This window comes from Nilaparvata lugens, chromosome 8 (genome assembly GCF_014356525.2).
Source record: "Nilaparvata lugens isolate BPH chromosome 8, ASM1435652v1, whole genome shotgun sequence".
NCBI lineage: Eukaryota > Metazoa > Arthropoda > Insecta > Hemiptera > Delphacidae > Nilaparvata > Nilaparvata lugens.
Window position 1 is genome coordinate 21,735,812 of NC_052511.1, and position 26,940 is coordinate 21,762,751.

General features: G+C 34.7%; 1 long non-coding RNA gene across 1 annotated transcript in view; it reads left to right on the forward strand.

Annotated features, from left to right (window-relative positions):
* The window catches only part of LOC120352656, a 58,467-nt gene that overhangs the window by 18,936 nt on the left and 12,591 nt on the right, over window positions 1-26,940 (forward strand). Inside the window, exon 3 of the long non-coding RNA XR_005572003.1 lies at window positions 5,137-5,190. This is a non-coding gene — a long non-coding RNA (uncharacterized LOC120352656). The remainder of the gene's footprint in view (window positions 1-5,136; window positions 5,191-26,940) is intronic.

Genomic DNA, 26,940 nt, shown 5'->3' on the forward strand with positions numbered 1-26,940 from the left:
CATAAGCTTTCGATGAAATACGAAAAGCCTGTATTATTCCCTAAAGAGTAACCTGTAAAATGACCTTCATTGACCCTGATCCTACCCTGATCTAGAATTTTGGCGAGGCTTCTAACATTTTGTCGATGAATCTCGTTTTCATCTCAACCATTGATAAACAAATGCGAAAACATTTTCGGGTTCGAATCCCGCCAAGCACATGGTCGTGTCATAATCTCAATAGTACCATAGATGAAGGATAAGTAAGAACATCTTATCAAAAGATATATTATTCTTGTCTCTGATAGTACCTTCTCATTATATGCACGCACAAGTATGTGAGAATCATCCAACAATAAATAGTTGTTTGAGGACTTCAATAATTATTGAGATACCTGAATATAAAACTTGTTCAATCAAAATCACCCATAACCATAACCATTGAATTCCTCGAACAAAAAATCGTAAACGCAATCGCTTCAACCTGTCGACAGGAACTTTTTCGTCAGTTTTTTCAGCCGATCATCAATCAATCGTGTGCAATGCAGCTGTAATGAAGCCATAAATCAAGGCTGCAATTCGACTTCTTTTTCAAACGGCGATCTTAGTAGGTGCGCAAGTTTATCACGGTCAAGAACAAAATAAGTTATGGGGAAGACTTTAGATTAGATTGCGAAGAGAGTTGCAAAATGCAAATCGAATTATTGCATTCATCTTCCTCGCTGACACATGAGAGTAACCACTTATATTTTTTCTCTTCCTGTAGCTTTTTACTTTTCACCTCCACATCTTTCCACGCTTCCTCTACATCATCCAATTCCTCCTCTTACTCCTTATCAACTTATCATCTCCTTCTTCTAGTTGTCCTTCTATTCTTTTTTTGATCCCACTCTTCTTATAATTTCCCTTCACTTTCCCCTTCTTCTTCTCCGTCTTCTCCTTTATCTTCTCATTCCTACTAATCCAATTATTCCTTCATCTTCTCCTTCTTCTTCTATCTTTCTTCCTATTTTCTCTTCCACTTCTCCCTTTCTCGACTTATGTTTTTCTCCACATTCTCATATTTTATCCTTCTTCTTATCCTACCATGTTATTTCCTCCACGACCTCCATTAACATCATATTCATGTCCTTATTCTAATTCTGCTCTCCCTTCTTCTTCATCACCTTTTATCCTTGTCTTTTCCCATTTACACGTCCTCTTTTGTTCATCCTCCTCCAAATCCTTCCTAACTCTGCATCTTCTTCTTCCTGTTCCTACTCCTTCTTGACCTCCTCCTCCTTTACAATAATATTTCTCGTCCCCTTCTTGTTGCACTCCAGCCATATTATACAGTAGTAAAGCACCATAATTTAGTGTCGTGTCCAAAGCACGTGTTTTTTCAACAAAACGCGATATTTCATTTCACGGAAAATGCTCGATGCGAGAAATGGGTTTCCAAGTATCGATCTCTATGATTTGACGTGTAATTCCGATGGAAATCCTGCTCAAAGCCCATAAAACTAGTGACGCCAACTAGAAATTACGATGGATTGGGGAAGTACCCAGCTGTTATTATACTGTTATTGAAGTTCCACAATCCAGAAAGAAGGAATCCACTGATTCTTGAGTTTCTGACCCAATACTTTGCGTCATACTTCGTACTTTAACTCAATACTTTGAGTCCCTGATATTCTCTGGCAGCCACCACTTATTGTTATACAGTGAATAGTAATGTAATGAGTAAATATAATGATGGTACAATGTAAGCTACTCAGTTAGTTAATGCCTTGCTATGCCGTTTTGTTAGAAAGTAGATTCCAGTACGGATAATGTTCGCTGGTTACACTTCGAAGAATATTTATCTGATTTTACTTGATTCATTTTTACTCTAGTATTGATGAATTTCACCTGAAAGTAACTTTTCTGAAAATGACCTCTTTTGGAAAAGTTATACTTTCAGATGAAAGGTCAATAATGCCTGTATCAGAAAGCGTAGATCACGGTGCACGGATTTCAATAGGATTTTTGACTTGAGTTTTGGTCTGATTAACTTTGAATTACTTCAATTGAATGTTATTAGAGTAATATAAATTTATCAAAAAAAAGATGAAGCACTAATTTTGATACACAGTTGATGAAATCAGTGACCACTATTAATAGTGATTTTATACATTGAATTGACAGTGAATATTCTACTGTCGAAATACTCAGTTTGAATATTACCAGAGATGGAAGAAATAATATTAGTTTTCTATAGTTTTCTTTACTACAGTATATGATATCACATACCCAATTGCTGAGGAAAAACTTCAATCTATCTTATATAATTGTGAGAGAGTTCAAGTGGACCTATCCGAAAATCTTCCCTTAAATATTTCATTCTGAATTATAGAGCTGCCGGAACTACAATATTTCAGATTCAAAACAAATTTTGGCAAATAATAGTGTTACAATTGCAAAACATGTTCTTGCGTGTTATTAAATTCAACCTTTTCAATCAAATTCTGGATAGATCATTAACAATAATTACTACTGGAATACATGTCAAATAAATGTCATGAGAGTGAAATAAATTTACCATAAGAAGATGAAGCACAACTTTTAATACTGAGTTGATGAAATCAGTGATCACTATTAATAGTGAATATATTCATTGAAATGACAGTAAATCAAGTTTCAATATTACATACCCAATTGCTGGGCCCAGCAACAGAAAAATAAATAAAAAAACACAATCTATCGTATACAATATTTCGAGACAGTACAATTATACGGAAATATGCCCATGAATATTTCTTTCTGTATTATAAAGCTGCCGAGACTGCAAGATCTCAGGTTTGAAACGAATTTTGGTAAATAATAGAGTTCTGTTTTTGAAACAAGTTCTTGCAAATAATAAATTCCGCCTATTCAATTAAATTTTGGGCAGATCATTGATAATAATTACAATTGAGATACAAAATTCAGCAGAGCAATCAACAACCGTAAAACGAAAAAATGTCGAAAATTGGATTCATAATCTAAAGACAGTAAAAATGGCAAAGTTTTATTCAGAAAAGCAATCACCAACGTCATACAGTATAATACGAAAAAATATCGATTACAGAGAGAATTGATAAGTGCCAAATGCCCTCAAAGCCAAAGCCAAACCATTGGTTAATATTTTGTAGAAATCAGATCTCAGTTTCACAAAATTCAACAAACAATCCCAGATTTAAGCAGTGGGTACGATGATTATCAGGAAATTATCCTGTAAAGTGGCTCTTCAATGTACTTTCTTAATGATACATCCAGCTAACAGTTAGCAAATAGAAAACTGCACAATCCTTATTGCCAATTTCGCTTTGTTTCATGTCCAATAATAAATTATCAACCTGCATCTTTTTGTTGCCTTCAAGTATTAGGCATATTTTTTCAATCTTCATCTTTATCACGAATTAATCACCAAAGTATTCATCCAAAAATTCTAATTCTACCAATTTATATTGATTGGGTTTACTGTAAAACCAACAATCTCCGACAAAAATTTGTGGAGTTTATAGGACACGTGGTAAATATCAAGTGATCGATAATTGGAACGTTTACGAGTTTAGTCAATAAGAACACATTGAAACTAAATTGGGAGCTTCATTGGAACTGCAATGCCCGGGAAATCGAGGGGCAATTCTGTTGTTAGAGAACAATTTCTATCTAGCCTCCAGGAACCTACACAGATTTGAGAGAGATAGCTATAGTGTGAGAAACCCTCAGCTCAGTTAAGTCCGTAAAGCACTACTCTGAACTAGGTGAAGATAGCTGCAAAGCCCTCTATGATAAAATGCTCATTTATATCATAGCTTAAACTGAAATCCCATTGTTAAGGCGATAAACATTATTATTTGTGGACGAATAACTCAGCAGTATGAAACCGATAATATCGTATTTGACACCTCAAATCCAAGTTTATGCGCGTAATATGCAAAGATATAAAACAATTTAATGTCCAAACAATATGGACCCGATAAAACTGTATTTGACAACTCAAATTCAAGTTTATGTTCGGGATATGCTAAAATATGGTACAATTTAAAGTTCAACAAGGAAAATACAGCAGACCCAGTTTTGATAATCGGTCCACACCCACATTACATTATATCAAATAGAACTTACCTTTAGTGAAATTCACTTTCAACTGTCAACATATCGGTTTAATGGGTAGCATTGATGCTATTTATGAGTAATGCTGACAGTTCAAAGTCGATTTTACTACAGATTAATATTATTGTTGTTTGTTGCTTCCATAAACTTGACCAAGGTACGAGTAATATGCAAACACACATTCTTATAACATGTTTTTATCGCTTCAATTCATAAGCTGGCTATATTTTAGAATAGAATTGCATCCTAATGGTTACAGTCATGATAGTGAGTAGAATTATCATTGTTAGGATCATACTGATAATACTATACTATATTTGTCTGAGCCACCTTACAATTTATGACGCCATGAAAATATTCATCCATTTTCTTGACCCCATAATTCCCAATCACAGTATTACATGGAAGAGTTTGCAGTTTTTGTCTAGAAAGTCAGTAAACCCGAGAAGTTATTTTATGGTGATCCGTAATCTCATTTAGGGTGAAAATGCCAGTATGGGATTTTTTTAAGGGATCTATCTAATGCGACCAATGTAGAACCTCTCCTCATTAATCTCATAATTTTTTAGTATCAGAATAGTTTTTATAATATAATATAATGCAATAAACGTTGGAAAATTCCAATATAATAGAATAGTCAATAATTATATTAAAATTTGAAATTTGAAGAGAAGTGCTCCAAAACTTGATGGTGACGACTTTAATCAAATCAATCGCAAACATCAAGAGTGATTTACAATGCTTCACAGGAGCTGATGAGTCTATTGCAAATGATACGGTAATAAAATACCTCAAACGATAATACAGTAGAATATTACATAACTCGAAAATTTAATCCTGAAGTTTGAAAATTCAAAAGTTCAACATTCAAATGTTGATTTTTACTAGAGAGAAATAACAAATTACTGTTTTTTGTATCATCATCCGTAAAATTTAGGAAAAAAAATCTATGAAAATTGGAAGTTTGACATTGTTTTAACTTCACTAAACCTTCGTGATGTAGGATATCAATAATAAACCCTTTTCCTACCTTTACAGGTAGGCCTACCCAACCGTTACTCAACTGAGGACTGAATGAGATCTAGGAAGGAGGTAAGTACTGTATTCTATTTCGATCACCTTACCGTTATTATTGCCATTAATTATATCAATAATTACTTATTTCTCTGGATTGTGTTGATAAAGAACAATATTATTTCTTCAAAATATGCTAGTCTGTGAACCAAATATTGCACATCATAACCGGTATAGGCCTATCTGATTTTAGTTGAGTACACTTCTAATTTACAGCTTGTGAGAAAGACACATCAGAAAACTAGAACTGAACTCGTCAGGGTCTAATATCTATAGTTCAATTATGAGTGGGCTCAATATAAATAGTTATATTTTAAATGCAAGAGCATTAACTGGTTATGCTAAACCTTCTCCGCAAACAAATTGGCAAGTCAACTTCAACAGCTGATCCCCGGTCAAAGGAAACTAATGATTAAAGACATCAGCGCCGGCATTAACAACTTCAATTACTGATTTTCTCTCTCATTCCAGACTAAATAAATTACAAAGAGTTCCATCTTACTTAGTTACCGAGTTTTCTGTCTTATCTATAGAGAATAAATTGAACTTAGTCCTAACAGCTTTGAACTTGAATTGAGTTTTGCTGTAATAATTTTGAAGAGGATAATATTTGTATGTATGAATTTATACAGAGAACAAATTAATTTGAATTTGAAAAGTAACTACTAAATGCATTCTTCAACTGAGTTCCTGACTCATTCCAAAGATAATAAATCGTATAGCGATCTAAATAACTGAGAAACTATTGGAAGAATCTAAATCGTTTGAAGAACTTGCTGAATGATGTGAATTTAAACCAATCAATAAATAATTAATTTGAAAGTAGGGTTGAAGATTCTCTGGATGTGCTCATATCTGAAATAAAGGTTGAGTAATCCAATGATACGGACTGACCGATCATAGGAGTTTAGAGAGATCAATCACATAAAGTAATACTGTCGGTGTAAACGAATCTTATCTCAATTAGACCAGTTTATGTCTTGTATCATGAGAGCTATAAAACCGTCTCAAATACGTCAATAATATTTATGTCTGCTAGCATGAAAAATATTTTGATAGCTATATAATAAATTACATTCCTTGGCAACAATTCTCATTTCCATTCGAGCTCAACACATCTATATTGTTAATAACCTACATCACCCAATGGTCAATCTATATTTTCCACAAGACAAGATATCTGTTTACTGCAACTTGGTACTTGATAAGTTTTGTGGACAAGTAATCTAGCTGTGATGAAGTTCAATTTGAGTGATGGCTTGAGAGCCAATGATCTCAAATGATGTCATTTGGACTCTGACGAGTAGAGTAATGAGATGCAAACCTGAAAATCAGAGCTGGGGCGGATGAGTTGATTGGGATGTTCTGGATGAATTATTGATGTTGGATAAACTTTTTTAGAAAAAATCTGCAGAATATGAAATCCATTTGAGAAAAACTCTATAGAATATTGATAATATTTTGGAAAAAATGATTTTACGGAATTAAGATTCCAGGGAACAAAGGTTCAATGTTTAGAATTTTAGCAGCATTATTCTTTACATAGAAATACAAAGTCTACTCAAGTAACAGTATAGTTGAAAGCAATTTAAAAGTGAACTGTGATTTTATGGAATGATTGAAAACGAGTTCCTCAGTAAAGAAATTTTCTCACAGACTGGATAAAGTCTGTAACGCTCTAAAAGGAGATTTGTATCAAGCCAACATTATTGATAGACATTGTAATTGGATAATTCAATTTTTTCGGATTTCCGCTTTCTTTAGAACGTATCCGATGCCCGATGACAAATATCATGCGGCACAAGTAGGTCTTCTTCCTACTAATCTTCTCTGTGGCTCACTATAATACGTATATGTATTGTAATAATTATAAGAGTATTATTTTCCAATACTAAAACTTCAATCATATATTGTAATATTGAAACACTATCCTCCAGTAACAAACCTTCAATATAATACATATTGGAATATTATTCTGTCAATAATAAACAAGTATCCTACCCCCCGTAGAGTCAAAAGGAGCTGTATTATTTATTATCTATGACTACTTGCAATCTCATACAGTTTCCTGTGCGTTATAGGTTATAGAGTGAGTGCTATGTAGAGTTATAGGCTATAGAATACTGGTCTATAACCTGTATATAATAGCTTAAAGGCTCTGACTATAGAGAGTACATTGCCGCTAAATAAAGTACAGCTTCCTGAGTGGGTGCATTATTGAAGTCGAAGTTGAATTCCATATTGTCGTAAATCTTTTGAGCAGTTTATCGGCAGCAGACAATCTTGAGACATTGTTTTGTGGTGGTTCACACGCCATCCGCAACGAATTTGCATGTAAGCAGCAGATAGCAGGAATTTACATGTAAGAAAGTAAATTACGGCTGCCGTCTCACTGTGACCCGGGCTTTCTGTCAATAGCCAGCTTTACTATGAGTTGGTTGTTACTGGTCAGTAGTAAACTGAATTCATATCCAATTTAGTTGAAATATCTATATAGGTAGTATCTATGTATGTAGTATATAGCATATCCAGTAAATATTCAGTTGTAATTCGTTTTATTCAGTAGTGAACTATATTTAGTAGTGAATCGTTATTTTCAGGAGTAAATTGCATTCAATAGAATTTCCTATTACACTGAATTACATTCGATCTGGTATACATTGGTTGTTGCCAAAAATTATAGAAGGTTATAGAAGTTAAAACTTCAACAGATAGAATCCAAACGTTTGAACTCAAAATTATTGTAATGTGAAAATTTTTGTAATTGAGTAATTGGTTCTGCGATTAGTGTGGCACCTTGGAAAGATTATGAATGTTGAAAGATTATGAAAGATATAGCCTAATCCATGGAAACCAATCTGAATCAACATACAGAGAGGGTCGAACGAAGGTCCAATAGCCGGAGGTCGGTTAATCGAGACTGTAATTCAGTTGTAGACTTCTGCAAATGTGAATTTTCCGTCTAGTTATGAATATATGAATACACGTCATATTGAATACAGAAAATATAAAAAATAAGCAAACTATTAACTATAATAATATTCACTTGAAACTGTCAGCATCCCTGAAATAATATCCAATGCTTTCATGCTTCCCATTCAATGAATGCTGCCAATTTGTAGTGAATCTCACTGTAGAAGCGTCGATTAGTTAATGAGAAACGTCACAGCATCCGACACAACAGGCCTAAGTAGCCAGCAATTCATCTTCCATGCCACTCTATTTGAAAATAATATTATTAGCCACCATATTATATCTGTATACTAAATATGTATTTAACTCTCAGTATAACTATATGTAACACACATGTATATACGACAACACAACACTGTATTATAGCTATACATATTACAAGTTTTAAATGTATATTACTACTGGAATTTTCAATACTATATTATAACTATATCTTAAAACTAGAATCTTATGAAATATCCATAGTATAACTATACATACTACACGTGTGTACGCCTTTATCCAACCATATTATAACTATGTATAAAAGAAGTTTTATATTTATCCTACTACTGGAATTTTTGAAAGCACGCGTTATCATAGTAATTATCAGAAGTGCTATGGGCGGGCCTTAATTAACTGAAGCACAAAAAAAGAAAAAGTGAATTGGAAATATCAGGTGGAAGAGGAGGAAGGAAAATTATAAAGTTGAAATGAGAGAAGAAGAAATCGTGTGATGTCTTCTCCTACTGTGACTGTATAAATATATATATTGTATAAATATGTAAAATATATGTAAATGAATATGTACATATATATGGTCGCTGTATCTTCTGCTCATTGGGAATGAGACGACTGGTTTTTTCATTATTTGAATGGGGAAGAAGACTTCTGAACTGAGGTGTGGACTCAGATGTTTATCTAGGCAATATATCGCAGCGAAATGGGATGAAGGTTTATTTATTCGTTCGAAAATATTTATCAATGTAGCGGCGAAAAGGTTACATCTGTTCTCAACACATTCGTGACGTGTGAATCTAGTGAGGAGTGAAATTGGGTTTGATAGGTGGAGACGACCTAGCCACCGAAAGTAGGTGATAGATTCAGAGCCAAGTAAGATATCATTTTCTTTTTCCAATGGAATATTTGGTGGTCAGTCAGATTTCATCTACTATCCATCAAATCATATTCGATCATATTAATGGCCATATATCATTATCAAATGAGTTTGGTTTGGAAAATTCAATCTACTGTACCTACCAAACATTCAATGATTGCACCATACTCAATACATACTCCAAATGCTACTTTAACCAGAAGCGAATAATCAAGCTATTGAACGGTATCTTCACTCTATGTTTTAATTTAACCTACAAAACTGTTTTATACATTAAGTGACTATGATTCCGTGTATTTCAATAATATTTCAAGCAAAATACAGTTGAAAGTGATTGAATATATTTGGAAATTATCTATTTTTTAGAGCCGATGCATATCCATCGAATATGGAAGTCCATGAATTCCAACACCATCTAAAGTCAGCAAATCAGGTCCAAAAATGGATTTATTAATGCTGAATATTTCTACATTCGAATTGTTAGTTATTGATTAAATTGATATTCATAATAAGTAGAATGACTTGAACTTGTCACAACCACTATTATTCACTGAGAATGCGAATTATTATTCTCTAGAAAACTGATAACGTAATCTTGGGACAGCAGAGCTTGAATTACTTCAAATAAAGCCATAGAATTGGTTGTTAGCTGACTTATTGAGGTGAAAATCTGACATTGGCCGATAGTAGACACGCCCAAGCATTCACAATACAGCTGATAGGCTCACAATGGGCGTGGCTTGTCTCAGCCAATGAGAGCCTTTCACATTTTTAGTTGGACAACTACCACTCATTTAACTCAGTTTACAGTTAAGATTCAGATGCTTCTGCTCCATGTTTGAGAGATTGATCATTACTACATTATTCATCTGAAATTGACATTTTCACTCAAGAAAGAAAAGAGATCGTGATTGAAAATTTGATGACAATATCAGAAATAGTTTCAATGAAAATGTTGTTATAACAATTTCAAGTCATTTTATTCATTTTTGATATCTACCACAATACCACCTCTGTCCTCCAGTACTACAATGAAAGATAATGATTAATTCAAGGGAGACTATTATAAAATATATATTGTTATGTATCGAATTTATGCTTATAGGTTCAATAATATGATGCTACTGCATAATAATTATATAGATGCGAAAGTATATATGAGACAAGAGGGACTGTTATAAAACATATCCGGCTGAAACCATAAATTTGAATATAGGAGACTGTTACAAGAAACACCCAAACTTTTATATAGACAATATAAAGATAGGTATGAGAAAATATATGAATAAGACCATGTTCCTTCACAACATTATCACCGGTATCAATAACAATTTTTCAAGCGATTTTATTCTTTGGGGCAGCCGTGAAAAATTGTCCTGTCCAATACAATTTGCATAAATCTATAAAGGATGTATGAACGTGATTTTGCCCTCTTAAATTATGCCCTATAAGCCGGCCGGCCCTATCATCACGTTAGTCACAACCTTATAATAAGACTGCTTTCCCCGAAATATATTTATTAGATGGTCGTCAACAAATCATAATCAATTTGCTGGTTGCAACGTGGGTATCATCATTCACGGCTTCAATTTGGACTGCATTCTTTCCCTTCTTCTCTTCTTCTTGCTTCGTAGTTCTTACTTTTTGTGTCTTCTTCAGAATATTTTACTGGTTCTTCACCATAGTTTTTGGCTTTGATATTTCTATACTTTTCAACTTGCTACCTCTTCAACTTCCGTTTTCTCTCTTGTTGCTCTACTTTTCTTCACAGTCTTCTTCTCCTTTCTTCTCTCGACCTGCCCCTCCCCCTTCTCATCCAAGTCTTCCTCCTCATTCATCCTTCTTCATTTCCTCCAACTCTTCTACATTTCCAAATCCTTCTCCTCCCTATCTAATTCTCATCCTCCTTCTCCTTCTTCCCCTTCTTTGTTTCACCTACCCCGTTCCCAACTTTACTCTCCTTATTCATCTTTCTCTATTTTCTGTGCCACTGGCTTTTCCTAATCCTCCTTCTCCTCATTTTCCTTCTCTTCCATTTATCCACTTTAATTATTTCATTTATCTATTTATTGAAGACAAGAATATGATCATCTAATGCTTTTCATTGTCCCTTTCCTTATCATAATTCCTTAATTTTCATCTAAGTTTCTGCCTGCTGTTTTTCTCCATCATTTTCTTGACTATTAATCTTCCACAACTCTCTTCTATTTCTTCTTCTTCTTCTAAATCTCCCATTCCTCTTCTATTAATATTCTCTGTTCAATTCCTTTTCATATATCTAAATTCTTCTTCTTCCCCTCATTTTCTACCTTGCAATATCTTCATTATTCCTCCTTCTTTTTCTCATCGTTTTCTAGTCCTTATTCATTTTTGGTTCCTCATCCTCCTTTTTCTCCTCTTATTCTCCAACTTCCTCTCCTTTTCTTCCTCCTCTCTTGTTTCCCTTTTTTCGTCATATCTTCCACCATCCTTATCCTTTGCCTCAATTTTGCTCCTCCTCTTCTTCAAACTCATTTCATCCTTCTCCTCCTTCTCTTCATCTTCTTCTTCTCCTTCTCTTCTACTTCTTCTCTTCCTCTTCTGCTTTTCCTTCTCATTCTATTCGGCTTTTACTTATTCATCTTATTCTTCTCCATCTTTCTTCTTCTTGTTCTTCATCTTTCTTTTTCAGCTTCTTCTCTTTCTTAATTTTATAGGATCTCTGTCAACAAGACTTATAATCAATTTGTGGGCAAAGTATGTGTATCATTCACAACACGACTACAAAATTATCCACAATCCGGGCCAATAACAATAAAGATGTAAGCATCGTAAACATTTTTTAATGCGCGCGTGGTTTAAATTAAATTTAAATTGGACAGTGTGCCTCAGGCTGAGAGAAAAGGCTGGACAAGTTAATCGGTGACGATTTACTGTCCTGTAGTCTATAATATTTGGGCTATATAGCCTGAAATATGGCCAATGCAACGTATAATATGCAGCTCACACTCGAAACTGGAGGAAAAAAATTGGATTTATTGTCACACTCGTTAGTGATGTTGCCGAAAACAAACCACTGTTTGCTACAGGTGGCAATTATATTGCGAGAAATTGATCTGAACTGCTTAATTTACATTTATCCAAGATCAAGCACCAGTTGAAAATTGCTCATTATTTGAACTGAAATATTGATTTGGAAACAGATCAATTTGAAGTTTATGATATCTCAAAATTGAACCATTATTTGTTCTCAAATACCGTTTTCAACGTCTCTACAGCTTAATTTACATCATCGTGGGCTTAGGCCTACTGGGCTACCGCCTTGGTTCTTAATACGTCGGTTACTTTACTTCACAGACGATCAAAGATTGTTAACCATTGTCATTGAGCATTTCAACGTTCAATGATAATAGGCTATAATAGACTAAAATAGTATTATTTTCTTTCTGTATCAATGCTATTTTATTTCTTATCTGTATCAATTGCATGTTCTATTGAATCGTACCATTGCTGTTTTTCATTCACGTTCCCTTAGTTGATAGTTCCCAGAGTTAATAGCGATAATATAATATAAAAGTCGTACCACTGCAGTATCCTCCGAATTATTTATTCACAATGAAGTACGTCAAGTGCTTTCTCATTCATTTCGAATCTACGTGAATCTAGTAACGTACTCCATCCCTTGGTATCTTTCTAGTAGTAGACTATAAGAACAAACATCAATGTCAATTTTTCTAGGATAATTAACGGCTCAATAACGGTGAGATATTTCAAACCTTATCACATTAACATGGATGAAAGACATCTCACGTTAATGAGGATATTTTAAAGTGTCATCCATCATTTAAATGATTCTCTCATTATGCAAACTATCATTATTTTAATGATTTGCAGAAAAGTCAACAGAGGCAAGTACACTTTGATATTCCTCATCATTTACTGTAAATTCTAAATGAAGAGAAATTTTGTTTACTCTTGTCACAGTGAATTTGAAATGTAATTCATCATTCAATGTAGGTGAAAGTCACACAATCACACAGTTAATTGTAAACTTCAAAGATATCATTCAACACTGAACCTTATTAACAGTGAATCCAAGTAGCGTTCATAATTCAAGACTCAACCTGATCATCAGTGAGTTTCAGGAACATCAAATATAAATTTTACTCAGTCATTTGACTAAAATCTAAAACAAAACCACATTCTTTGTAGGAATGATTCACTGTAATTCGAAAATGAAACACGGTCCATCCTAATAATTCAAGTTAATAATCATTATTTTTCACAGCAAATTCAGAACGTAGCACATTATTCGCAGTAAATTCAACCATATGACATAATTCACTAATTAAATCATCTCCGTCGATCACTAATTAGAGCCATCCAGCCATCATTCATGATCAACAAATGAAAAATGATGGTCTTACAATGTGATTGAGTGTTGAAACCATGATTCTTATCATCATTCACAATCATGAAAATTCAACGAATGCCATAATCAGTATCACAGATCCAAGCCTAACTTTCATCTGTTTATTTATAGTCCATGACAGTATCTATAATATTTCTTCCTAATCAAACCACCAGATACGATTTCAAACTTCAACAATCATTTTTAACAATCATCTCAAACATCATACAATATGAATGTGAATTGAGATTATGTTTGCATTTTCTGTAATTTAGTTTAACTGCTTTAGCTAGTTACTTGCTATTTAGCTATTTAGCTAATTACTTGAGACTACAGTAGATCGTTGATCGTTGACCGTAAACCGTTGATTGAACTATTTTGTTCAATCAAAATCAACGTCTAATGACAAGTTATAGTGACGACGACTTTCAGGAGTTATGTGGTCGACTCCCAACTGACAAGCCGCCTTGAGAAACGACCTTAACCCCAACCGCCCCCTCCAGGTCACCTCTTACACCCCTCAAAGTCCTTTCTTAGCCCATGTAAGCCCCTCGAAGCCCCTAGCCGCTCCATTACATCGCAACCAGACTCTATCGCAATCCATCTTTCTCGTCAAAGTGGAACCATCGTCAACTAGTACGTTGTCAGTCATCAACTACAGTTGATGTTCACCTGTCACCCTTCCGTCACTAAATAACATCACTACGCCACTAAACTACATCACTACGCTACTAAACTAAACCATGTCCTCACTAAACTAAGCCTTGTCCTTACTAAACCAAATCTTGCTCTCACTAAACTAAGATAGTTTACATTAAAAGCCACTCAACTTACTCTGAGCGCCCTTATCGTTTAGAAAACCGAGATCCACATTAGAATTCCAAACTTCCTGGGATCCTAATTAAGATTTATGTGTGGTTTCAAAGCAAGATTCTTCGAAATTTACATGATTATGTTGATCATGTATGATGCTTGCGTTTCTATTTTAAATTATTAGTGACTCTAGCTTCAGTGATTGAATTTATGTCTTCATTCATTCCTTCATTTCATTAACGATGAATGATGTGTTACGTTCTGTATTTGCAGTGAATGATGATTCAATTTATCGATTTATGACATCTGCTGTGGAACTCACAACGCACTGGCACCGATACATTTGTTCAAATTTGCCGCAGCCTTATTCAATCTAGTACCGGTACTATCCAGCAGATATCCAAACAGTTTTGGGAAACAGGAAATAAAGAACCGCTAACCTTTGTTTTAGAACAAACCGCGTTTACAGTGATTGTAGTTTCTCAAGTCATTCAATTTATAAAGACTCTGGAATTGATGTGGTGGAAATTAAATTCCCAACATAGAAGTTTAATAGTTTTTCTCGATTTAGTTCGATTTTTCTCTTTCTGCAGTTCACCTTTTTTGATTACTGTAATTCATAATATTTTGTTTTTGTGCAAAGCATAACAGTTGAAGAAGCAGTACTATTGAAGAAACTTTTCAACTACGAACCTACATTATTTGAAAGATTCGTTTGTACATTTTGAAACCAAGTTTTAGCCATCAGATAAATTATACATTATTTATTCAATTTAAAACACCTAATAGCTTTATGTATCAACTCGTTGATTTAGAATGAGAACCAGTTTCGTTTCGTTGATGCAACGTACCTAAACGTCGTCATCTATTCAATATTGAAGGGACAGACGCAGTCTGGTACGTGATTGGCTTACTGAGCGCTAATCCAAGATTTTTGTGATAACTTGAGCCAGTAGTGTTTATGTGATTCAGCTGGCTGTAGCTCTTGCAGTGGAACACTCATCTCAATGACAGATACCTCGCACAACTGCTTCACAGTTACTGTACTTTTTCCACTTGCGCAATTTTAAGCTTTCCTCTACCTTCTTTTGGCTCTCTTCTTCCTTCATCTTTCTCCTGCTTATCGTGCATCTCCCTCTATTTTATGGACTGTCACGCCCTGTCTATTTCTCCCTCACCCTCCTTCTCCTCCTCCTCCTCTTCCTCTTTCTACCCTTCCTCCTATATCTCCTCCACCTATTTCTTCTTCTCGTCCTCCTTCTCCTCCTCTTCTTTTTTATTCTTTATTGATTCATACAATAAGTACATCATAAAAATGATAGGGAGAGAAAAAATAAGATAACCTTGTGCTATTCCTCTCCCAAATTTAGATAAGGTTACAAATAGTCCGAAATAGGTTAAGTCTTGTTTTCTCCTCTCACTCCTGTACGGGAATCTGCAACTTGCGCCCAGCGGTCAGAATGTGTTTAGGCACTCACAGATTGAACGTAACAAAGTGAACGTCCGTGACGTCATCACGAGTGATGTCATTTCGCTCTCACTAGCAGCCGACATTACGTTTCCCGACTGAAAGAGCGAAATTCAAATTCACTACAATATCCTAAGGAAGCTTCAAGCAAAACACTACTGTATTATAACAACATATTAGCCAAGTTAATGAGATTCATATTTCTATCCTATAATTACATTCTAATTGATATTGAAAGTTTGGGCTAGAACCATGATTGTAAGAACAATCATTCATTAAGATACAGTCTTCTTGAATGAATAATCTCTGTCAAATTGGTTCTAGCAAACACATCGCCTCAATCATTCATTCTAATGTTTTGACTTTTTATTTCTGAATTTTGTTTTAATGACAAAGACAATGTGGGTGATAGATATAGATATATTTTTTGAATACTTTAACCCTTCAAACACTAATAACTTTGAACCTCCGTCACTTTTGGAGTCGAATAGGAAAGGAATGGTTCAAATCAAATCAAAATTTTTATTCACAATACAAACAATCGAGGGTCCTGCCAAACCCGAAGGTTTTTCGGCGGGTGCCCAGTTACAAAAATATACGAGTTACAAAGATAAATAAACTTAGACAAAATAAATATTACACTTTAAATGGTTGTTATGAAGAAGATGGTTGTCGGAAAGTTTATATACTGTTATCACTTCAGTGAGGGAGAGAGAGAGAGAGAGACAAATAATGTGACTGGCAGTGATGACGTCACGACGTAAACAGTGTACGTGTGTATCGGAGCCATGTATCACTCCCATTTGACCGCTGGGCGCTAGTGGTGTATGTCCTCCTGTAAACCCTTTCCACCTCCATCTCATCCAGCTCCTCTCCGACTCATCACTCTCCTCTTTTCCCTACTCTTCCTCCTTGAATTTCTTCTCCACCATTTATCCTCCTGTTCTTTCATTCCCTCCACTTTTTCCATTTTCCTCTAGAAGAGCAACATGACGAGAAGAAATGAAACAGGAGACAGGAAAGAGATTATCAATCAAAGATTGAACAGAAAATCAAAAGTGCTATCAAGGGAAGAAAAAAAATATTTAATCTCTGTTTCTAGACATATGTATACACTCAGTCAATATTCAATCAATCATTCAAAATCACACAACTTACAGAAAAATACCACATGCTTACGCCCAAAACTTCTAATTTCTACAACATTCCAAATGTAGTAGCTAGGATATGTGTCAGTCACTTCAACATTCTTCAATTATTACACACTCAATTTACAATTCAAAACACACAATAATCATTTTTGAATTATAAAAATACTTCTAAATTGAATTGAATCGATTACAAATATTCAGAAGACTCCAAACTTTAAAAAAACTATAACATTTTGAGACCGAAAAGACAAACACAATATTTAAATTCTGATTTAGATGGCAACAGAGGAAGAGAATGTATCTAAAGGAAATTCTATATACACTATTGAACAAAAATATTCCCCTTGGTTGCGATTAAAGATTATGAAAAAAGAAGAAAGATAGTAGAGAACGAATAAGATGAAGAGAGAGTTTGATAGAAAAGAAGAGTAATAATAAAAAAATGAGCGAGAAACAACAAGCCAGTCACTCACTGCAAAGCTTCACATAGGCAATTGCCTTGAGGCTTGATCAGAACCACAGCACAATACAATCAGCGTGCTCAACTTATCTGCTGATCGGGTCAGAAGCATCAGCATGCTATGCTGCTGCCCTCAGGCAATCAGAAAGTAGCCTCAGAATCAGAAGGAGGTCTTATCAGCGTGGGCGTACTCTCACAAAAATAGACCACATAAGAATCAGATGATGGTAGATAATGGTGAGTATGCCAATCGTTCAAGTCTTCCTTAAGTTACATTATTTCAAGTTTTTCTAATATTTTAATATTGCATCATCTCGAAATATGAGTAGAATCCATTCATTCGTTCATCCATCTATTCATCCAATCATTCATTCAATAATTTATTACACAATAATAAATTTGATCGGGAGAGAAAAACAGGCTCATCCCTGCAGTAGTTCTTTACCTAGGGTAGCACAAGTCTCCCAAGAAATAGCTTATGTCTTCACTTCTAACAATTCAAGTCCGATTTCAAGTTAAAAAATGCAGAAACTATTAATTTTGAATTCTGCAGGATAAGGATCGGAGAGTAATAAAATGCAAATGATTATTGCAAACTTGAAAATACAAGTTGTTCCGGAAAATTCGCATCCAGTTTCAAAATAGCAATCCACTTGATAAAGCCCAGAAAATTCAATCTATTGAATTGCAATATATGATACAGATTTGTAGCATTATATTGTAAACTTAATGTTAACTCTTAAATTCCTTACAGAATAGAGTTCGACAACAAGTGTGATCACCATATTCTAGCATCAATGAAATTGTCCCTGGCAAAAAGATAGGTCGGTAACTAGATAACCGGTAACTGAGATTTTTGATCCTCAAAATAATTTTTTGATGGCTCGAACCCTCCTAGAGCTCCTAGATTTATCAATTTTTCATCACTATGATCACCCTCTACTGATATACAGCCATAACTAACATTACCCCAAAAAAATCTAGGGCTCATTTGGAAAGCATCCTCAGCTGATAGAAAACTCGTTAACACTAAAATTAAAAATATTATTGGAAGTCCAGAACTTAGCAATTAGTTGCCGCGCCAATGAGTGATAATGATAAGTCCTCTACAGGACTTTTCTCCATAAAAACCATTCATCAACACTTATCTCAAGAAAATAGCAGGGCAAAAAATATACGTCTTGAATATTAATAAGATTTTATGCATTTTCGCTGTCATCACCCGTATTTATTCGGAGATTTTTTCTTTCGATAAATAATTTCTTTGCTCTGATTACTGTCTGCGGCACAGGGCTTAGTCTCGATTGAATATCTCAATTCTTCCGACAACCGTTTTGATAAGACGATGAATATAACTTGTTCGTTGGAAGATGGAATTTCGCCAAAAAAGAAACGGTGAAGAAGGAGTAGAATGAAGGAATGCAGCGGTGGAAGCGTAAATAAGACGAAACAGAATTTGTATGCATAATCAATAAACTGGATTGTGGCTGCCATCAAAACAAGATCGTTTTTGATCATTTTAGAACTCTGAATGAACTCTGAGCATTCTAGATGAGAGATGCTTCACGCTTATTATGGTTAAATTATGTTGCATTCAGGAAACTGATGATAATCTTAGAATAATTTCTTTTGAAACGTCATGGGAAACCTTTTATCCCTTGATTGAACTACCAATGATCTGCACTATAGATAATCATTTATAGTATAAATTTTCAAAGCTTATTTCTTTTGAAATAGATACAATAAAACATGCACACACTAGACTAGTAACAGACAGCTATTTACATTTTGTAAGATTTTAAATTTCATGAAACAGGATATCACAAAACATAACATTTTTGGTGTATCGGTAAAGTTGTTGAACGGCAGTTTAATTTCGTTATTTTTTTGGGAATTCATGTTATTTTTAAAGGTTGAACTGTTGGTAAACAGTTATCGACTGTTAAGCCACGTTTACACCAAAGTTATTAACAAAATGTAAATAACTTAATCCTTATAGATTCTATTAGATTGAACATAACTTATCATACACATGATGATCATACTGTTTGTCAAGTTCCGTTCAATCTAATAGAATCTGAAAGGATTAAGTTATCAACATTTTGTTAATAACTTTGGTGTAAACGCGGCTTTTAGTGGAATCTGACCACTCACTAGTGGTAAAGGTGAGTCATTGTTTCAACCCCAAGAATTGCATTGACAATTAATTAACTCTTTGAATTCTTTGGAAATAGTAGAACCATTATTTATTGTTTAAAATCATGGAACAAAAGCGGAACAACGACAGGAATAAGTTAATAAAATAATTAGTTGCAAATTTTTGTTTACATCATTCTCCTCCTGTGAAATGTGGGAAGCACAACAGCTCATCATAGCCCCCAGTAGTTTTGAGTGTTTCATTAAAAAATATTCATGTAATGAATTTAATTCCGGATATTTATTTAGACTCATAGGCCTACATTTTTCATTAGAAAGATAGGTGTAATTTCAACAACATCTGGCTACATAGTTCCAAAAAAGTATCATAACTCATCAATTTTAGACAGGTAATATGCTTCAAGCAATGAATTGCACAAGATTCTGTTATCGATTCAACCCAAAACAGCCTGAAGGAAAAATTCTACAACTGATTGTAACAAATTGCATTTTAAATGCGGAGATCATATAATATAGAAAGCCTCAAGTCATTACAATTTACAAATTATACCGTGCAAGAATGCATAAACAGCTACTATAGTTTAAATATGCCGGACTCAGAATGCTCGAGGTGGAAAATTTTCATTGCCGTGCATTTGCAAGGTGGATGATGCCATTTGTAATGAGTAGAATCGTTCTTGCAGTTCCCATTACACTAAACCACCAAATTAAATTCGCATCACTGGCAATATTTTTGAAAGATTAGTGCAGAATGGGTATAATTTATGCTGCAGTGCTTCCATTTTGTGTATAAATTAGAGTGCAACCTGAATTACACTTTATTAAAATTGCACCTTTAAGTGCGAAATGTCATTTCAAGGAGGAGTTCAAATGTGATGGATTGTTCCGTCATGATTTCCTGAGTAGTGCTCTAGATACTGCAAGATGCTAATTTTTGTTCCATGTCTAATTTAAAAAAGACAAAATGATCTAGAATATTTTTCTCGATAAATACAACCGTCCAATAGTAATTTTTTTGCTAAAATTATCAGGCACTTGGATAATGCATTTTTGTAGTGCCATTGAACTCTTAAAAATTGTTTGAACATCCAAAACTAGTTGTTTTTGAATTTAATATTAGAATTTCTTTTCAAGTGTACTCTGGTGTAATTTTTCAACTAACAAATAAAGTAGCCCTGGAGAAATACGTTATTAAAAATAATCTATTATGCATTTCAAAGAATGCATTTCAGTCCAATCATTCTCGAGATACTGTTGATTGTATTTGCATTGCAAATATTAAGATTCATACCATAAAAATTTAAATACATATAGCCTGATAGGTAATTCAGTAAATTGATGAATCAATTTTTATAACACGGGAAGATGCACTCAACTTAGGTCGAATGGATCGGTGGTACTGTCAAGACGTTTTTCATCCGTTCTTACTCCTGATCTAAGATTGGTAGTCTGTCCAAGTTTTTGCCGAAGGAAGCTGCTATCTTAGGACAGAAATGGTTGTACTTCTTCATTGCTATATCCAGTTTTTCTGCTGAAATCCTCTCATGGTGAGAAGAATGTGCCGGAAGCTTTAGGAGGCCGTTGAGTTGCAATTCAAGTCTTACTAACAATGCTTTTTTATTTCTCACTGAGTTTCAAATCATACGAAGTTATTAATTAATACATTTTAATTGGTCATGCATTATCATTGACAAGTATTTATGGAAATCACAGTTCTCTATAAAGTGATACCACTGATGAGGCATTATTTAGTTCATCCAATGAGGAAACAACACAGTTATTCCTTTTTTCTGTGGTTCATCTATGGTGATTTACTTGTGTATGAGACTGGTAGTAATGCACCAGACACTAATGAAGCTCTCAACGTAATAACACGTCAAAGCAGTCGCTATCCTTTTCTAGCTCTGCGACGTGCTAGATCGTTTTTTAACAAAGTAGAAATATAATTAATTAACAAAATATTCAATTTCATGTATGAAAATCCATTATTATTTAATCATTGGAAAAGATATTTTCTTAGCAAATAAAATGATGTTATTGAATATTTAAAACAAGAGTGAACAATAATAATTATCACATCAGAGATATACCGGTATCAGCCATCTTTTATGGCAAGGCCGAGAATTTTTTTTATTGGGGATGATGCCCACATGAGTTTTTTGCTTGTGCGTAATGTGAGGGTGAGTTATGACATGACGTCCATGACTAATCGATGGGACTCGGCGGGATTCGAACCCGTGCCCAGGTAGCACTAGCAGACTGAAGGGTGCAACGTTGTTCTCCTATCTTTCTTTGCTGCCATTATAACGTGGACTTCAATATAGAATAACAAATCTTCCAACCCCTAAATCATTCGAACTGTCAAACTATATTTAAATTTCAATTGTAATAAGGATTGAAATAACTGTCAATCTAAGGTGAAGAACTACTGCATTGTGCTTGATAAAATAACTTCAAATCTTCAAATAACTGAGGAATAGTCGAATACCATAGAGATTCTAAAAAAAGGACAAATAAGCCTCAAAACTAAAGTTATTACTGTAGCTTTGTAAAGTGTTAAGCTATGCATCAATTTCAATCACTCACGTTCATGATGTTGAGGACCGAGACACAGCTATTCTTATTAATGAATTTGGAATTATCTTTTAAGAACAAGTGACAACATTTAGATCAACTGGATTTGAATAGGTACAAGATTAATAGGAGGCTGAGGAGCAGGATAAGGAGCTGGAATAGTGCTAGTATTGGGAAGAGGAGGAGGAGAAGGAGAAGGAGAAGGAGGTGGAGGAGTAGAAAGGAAGTAATGAGAGAGGAGGAATGAGAAGTAGAGGATGGAGAAGTGAAAAAAAGAATAAAAAATAAAAGAAAGAAGAGGAATAAGAAAAAGAAGAAATGCGTCGGCATGCATCTCTCAAAGAGTGATGCAGAGGAGGCTGAAAGGGCCAGAAGAAGAAGGAAAAGAGGAAGAAGAATAGGTGAGAGGGAGTGCAATGCTCCCGGATATGAAATATTGGCGCGGTGGTCTGTCCTACTACTACACATACATACATTATAATAATAAATAATATACGTATGCCGGCCATACCAGACCTCTATGAAAACAGAAGACTGTAGCCGCCGCATCGCCAGCCAGAGAAAGAGCAACAACACGCAAGAAGGAAAGAAAATGATATGAACAAGGTGTAGAGGAGGAAGAAGCGGGAGAGAAGATGATGGAAGAGGAGCTGGTGGAGTATGAATAGGTGAAGTAGGAGGAGGAGGAGTGGGAGGAGGAGGAGAAGGAGAAGAGCCGGAGGAAAGAGGGAGAGAACAGAAGACCCTAGTCATATTCTCACATCGCGAGAGAAAATAGTAAATCTGAAGGAAAGAAAATGAGATGAAGAAAGAGGAGTGGGATGATGAGAAGGAGGAAATAGTGAAGAGGAGGAGAAGAAGGTAGAGGAAGATGAGGAAGAGAAAGAGAAGATGATGGGAGAGCTGGTCCAAAATGTTCAGCTGCTGGATTGTGCCACACCCATACTGTCAGCTTCTTATCTACTCCCTCGCCAGTAGTAAACATTCTCTCAAATCTGAGTTACTTTTTTTTATAAAGCTCTAATGATCAGTCAATAATTATTTTCAGGAAGTAAACATAACAGGAATCTTCGAAAAAACATGAATATAAAGTAACTACAGCTAATATAGTTTCATTATCAAAACAGATTTGATTTTAAGTAGACCTACTTATCATAATCATCTAGTAATGGATAGTAAAGTTATTGGAGTGCTATGTCTACGAAGTGATATATTCAGAAATCTCTTGAATCATTCCTTTGGAACTTTGACAACAAAGCTCCGTTACTTTGACAACATAATGTCAGAAAATATTTTTCAAAATTCACAAAAAACATGGATAAAAATTCTCATTTGACTATTTGCAACTAACTACCTTCATTCGAGAATTCACAATGGTGAACCAAAATATTCGTTTAACAGAAATGATTCTAATTTTTTGTCGACAAAACAATCTACTTTCAACAAAGTTTTCTATTACAAATCTGTAATTTAAGTGTAAGGCGCTTCTCAACATCTCTACAAAATTTGATTCTATGTTAAGAGATGTTGTGGTATTTCTCCATGATTGGAAGAATAAGAAGTCTATGTTGTCCACTATACCACTAGTGGTATTCACAACATCAACGTCCTGTACTTTTAATCGCTGCAAAAGTTATTTTCTTAATTATAATAGACATCAAAGCTAGAAGCCTTGTGCACACCATTATATTATAATATGTGATGCGCTTGAAAGCGACGGCGAGGATTTCAACCGTTTAACCACGGATTAATATCTAAAAAGTGATGCGCATAACGGCCATTCCAACCATTTAACCACGGATTAAAAAATATTCTCGCAGCGGTTGCCGTCATACGAGTGATGTCTGATGTCGCAGTGATCACACAAGGCTTTATTCAGTGAGAGATTATCGTTTCGATTGTAGAAAATACTATCTTTTCAACTGCAACAAAACAATCACTCCATCGCACTTCATACGGCGCTACTCAACTTCTTTACAAAAGTAATCGCACTTTTTCACATGAAAACCCCGATCAGCCGTTCGTTGCTGAGGTTAAAAGAATGTTATCCAGTTAATTGTGAGGAAGTGACGACAATCCTGTAAGCAGAGTGTTTATTTATGGAAGAATCAGTTTGACCGACGGTAAAAAAGGACAGATGAGCGATGTGTTGTTTTAATTCGATTCGATCCTATTGACAACAACGGATGTCAATCACTGCACAGCACTGAGACTGTCTCGATCTGATCACACACAGGACAGAGGACAACAATTGACGACAATGGAGAGGTGTTTGTTGGAATGTGGGAAAAAAGAGAAGAGAGGAAGTGGTAGGAGTATGAAGAAGAAGAAGAAGAAGAAGAAAGAGAGGAGGAGGAGGAGGAGGAGGAGGAGGAGGAGGAGGAGGAGGAAGGGGATGATAATGAGGAGGGAAAGGAAGAAAACAGACATGAGGAAAAGTTGGTGTTGGAAAGAAATACCGGAGAAAATTGAAGGATGAGCTACCAAAATGAGTGATTGAAGTATGGACTTCTGAAGAAGATCAAGTCAAAGAAAACTAGAAAATAGCATAAAATCGATGAAAATTAATGATCTAAAAGAACGATTAAAGAAGTACTTGGAACAAAAATGGAAGATGAAATGGAATACAAAAGGAGGAAATAGTGAAGAGGAGGAGAAGAAGGTAGAGGAAGATGAGGAAGAGAAAGAGAAGATGATGGGAGAGCTGGTCCAAAATGTTCAGCTGCTGGATTGTGCCACACCCATACTGTCAGCTTCTTATCTACTCCCTCGCCAGTAGTAAACATTCTCTCAAATCTGAGTTACTTTTTTATAAAGCTCTAATGATCAGTCAATAATTATTTTCAGGAAGTAAACATAACAGGAATCTTCGAAAAAACATGAATATAAAGTAACTACAGCTAATATAGTTTCATTAAAAACAGATTTGATTTTAAGTAGGCCTACTTATCATAATCATCTAGTAATGGATAGTAAAGTTATTGGAGTGCTATGTCTACGAAGTGATATATTCAGAAATCTCTTGAATCATTCCTTTGGAACTTTGACAACAAAGCTCCGTTACTTTGACAACATAATGTCAGAAAATATTATTCAAAATTCACAAAAAACATGGATAAAAATTCTCATTTGACTATTTGCAAAACTACCTTCATTCGAGTATTCACAATGGTGAACCAAAATATTCGTTCAAAAGAAATGATTCCAATTTTTTGTCGACAAAACAATCTACTTTCAACAAAGTTTTCTATTACAAATCTGTAATTTAAGTGTAAGGCGCTTCTCAACATCTCTACAAAATTTGATTCTATGTTAAGAGATGTTGTGGTATTTCTCCATGATTGGAAGAATAAGAAGTTTATGTTGTCCACTATACCACTAGTGGTATTCACAACATCAACGTCCTGTACTTTTAATCTCTACAAAAGTTATTTTCTTAATTATAATAGACATCAAAGCTAGAAGCCTTGTGCACACCATTATATTATAATATGTGATGCGCTTGAAAGCGACGGCGAGGATTTCAACCGTTTAACCACGGATTAATATCTAAAAAGTGATGCGCATAACGGCCATTCCAACCATTTAACCACGGATTAAAAAATATTCTCGCAGTGGTTGCCGTCATACGAGTGATGTCTGATGTCGCAGTGATCACACAAGGCTTTATTCAGTGAGAGATTATCGTTTCGATTGTAGAAAATACTATCTTTTCAATTGCAACAAAACAATCACTCCATCGTACTTCATACGGCGCTACTCAACTTCTTTACAAAAGTAATCGCACTTTTTCACATGAAAACTCCGATCAGCCGTTCGTTGCTGAGGTTAAAAGAATGTTATCCAGTTAATTGTGAGGAAGTGACGACAATCCTGTAAGCAGAGTGTTTATTTATGGAAGAATCAGTTTGACCGACGGTAAAAAAGGACAGATGAGCGATGTGTTGTTTTAATTCGATTCGATCCTATTGACAACAACGGATGTCAATCACTGCACAGCACTGAGACTGTCTCGATCTGATCACACACAGGACAGAGGACAACAATTGACGACAATGGAGAGGTGTTTGTTGGAATGTGGGAAAAAAAGAGAAGAGAGGAAGTGGTAGGAGTATGAAGAAGAAGAAGAAGAAGAAAGAGAGGAGGAGGAGGAGGAGGAGGAGGAGGAGGAGGAGGAGGAGGAGGAAGGGGATGATAATGAGGAGGGAAAGGAAGAAAACAGAAATGAGGAAAAGTTGGTGTTGGAAAGAAATACCGGAGAAAATTGAAGGATGAGCTACCAAAATGAGTGATTGAAGTATGGACTTCTGAAGAAGATCAAGTCAAAGAAAACTAGAAAATAGCATAAAATCGATGAAAATTAATGATCTAAAAGAACGATTAAAGAAGTACTTGGAACAAAAATGGAAGATGAAATGGAATACAAAAGGAGAAAATAATGAGGAATTGAAGGAGAAAAAGATGAAAATGAAAAAATACATGGAGAAGTGGGAAGAAAAATTGTGTAGATAAGCGAGGACAAAAACATCAATCAGTTAACTAGAAAATAACATCTACCTGAAGTAAAGTAAATGAGAAAATAAAATGGAAAATGGAGAATGGAGAATGTTATCTCAAGTACAAGATGAATGAGAAGTAAAACAGATAAAAACAGGAAGCAAAAGTAAAAGACAAACATCTGAGAAG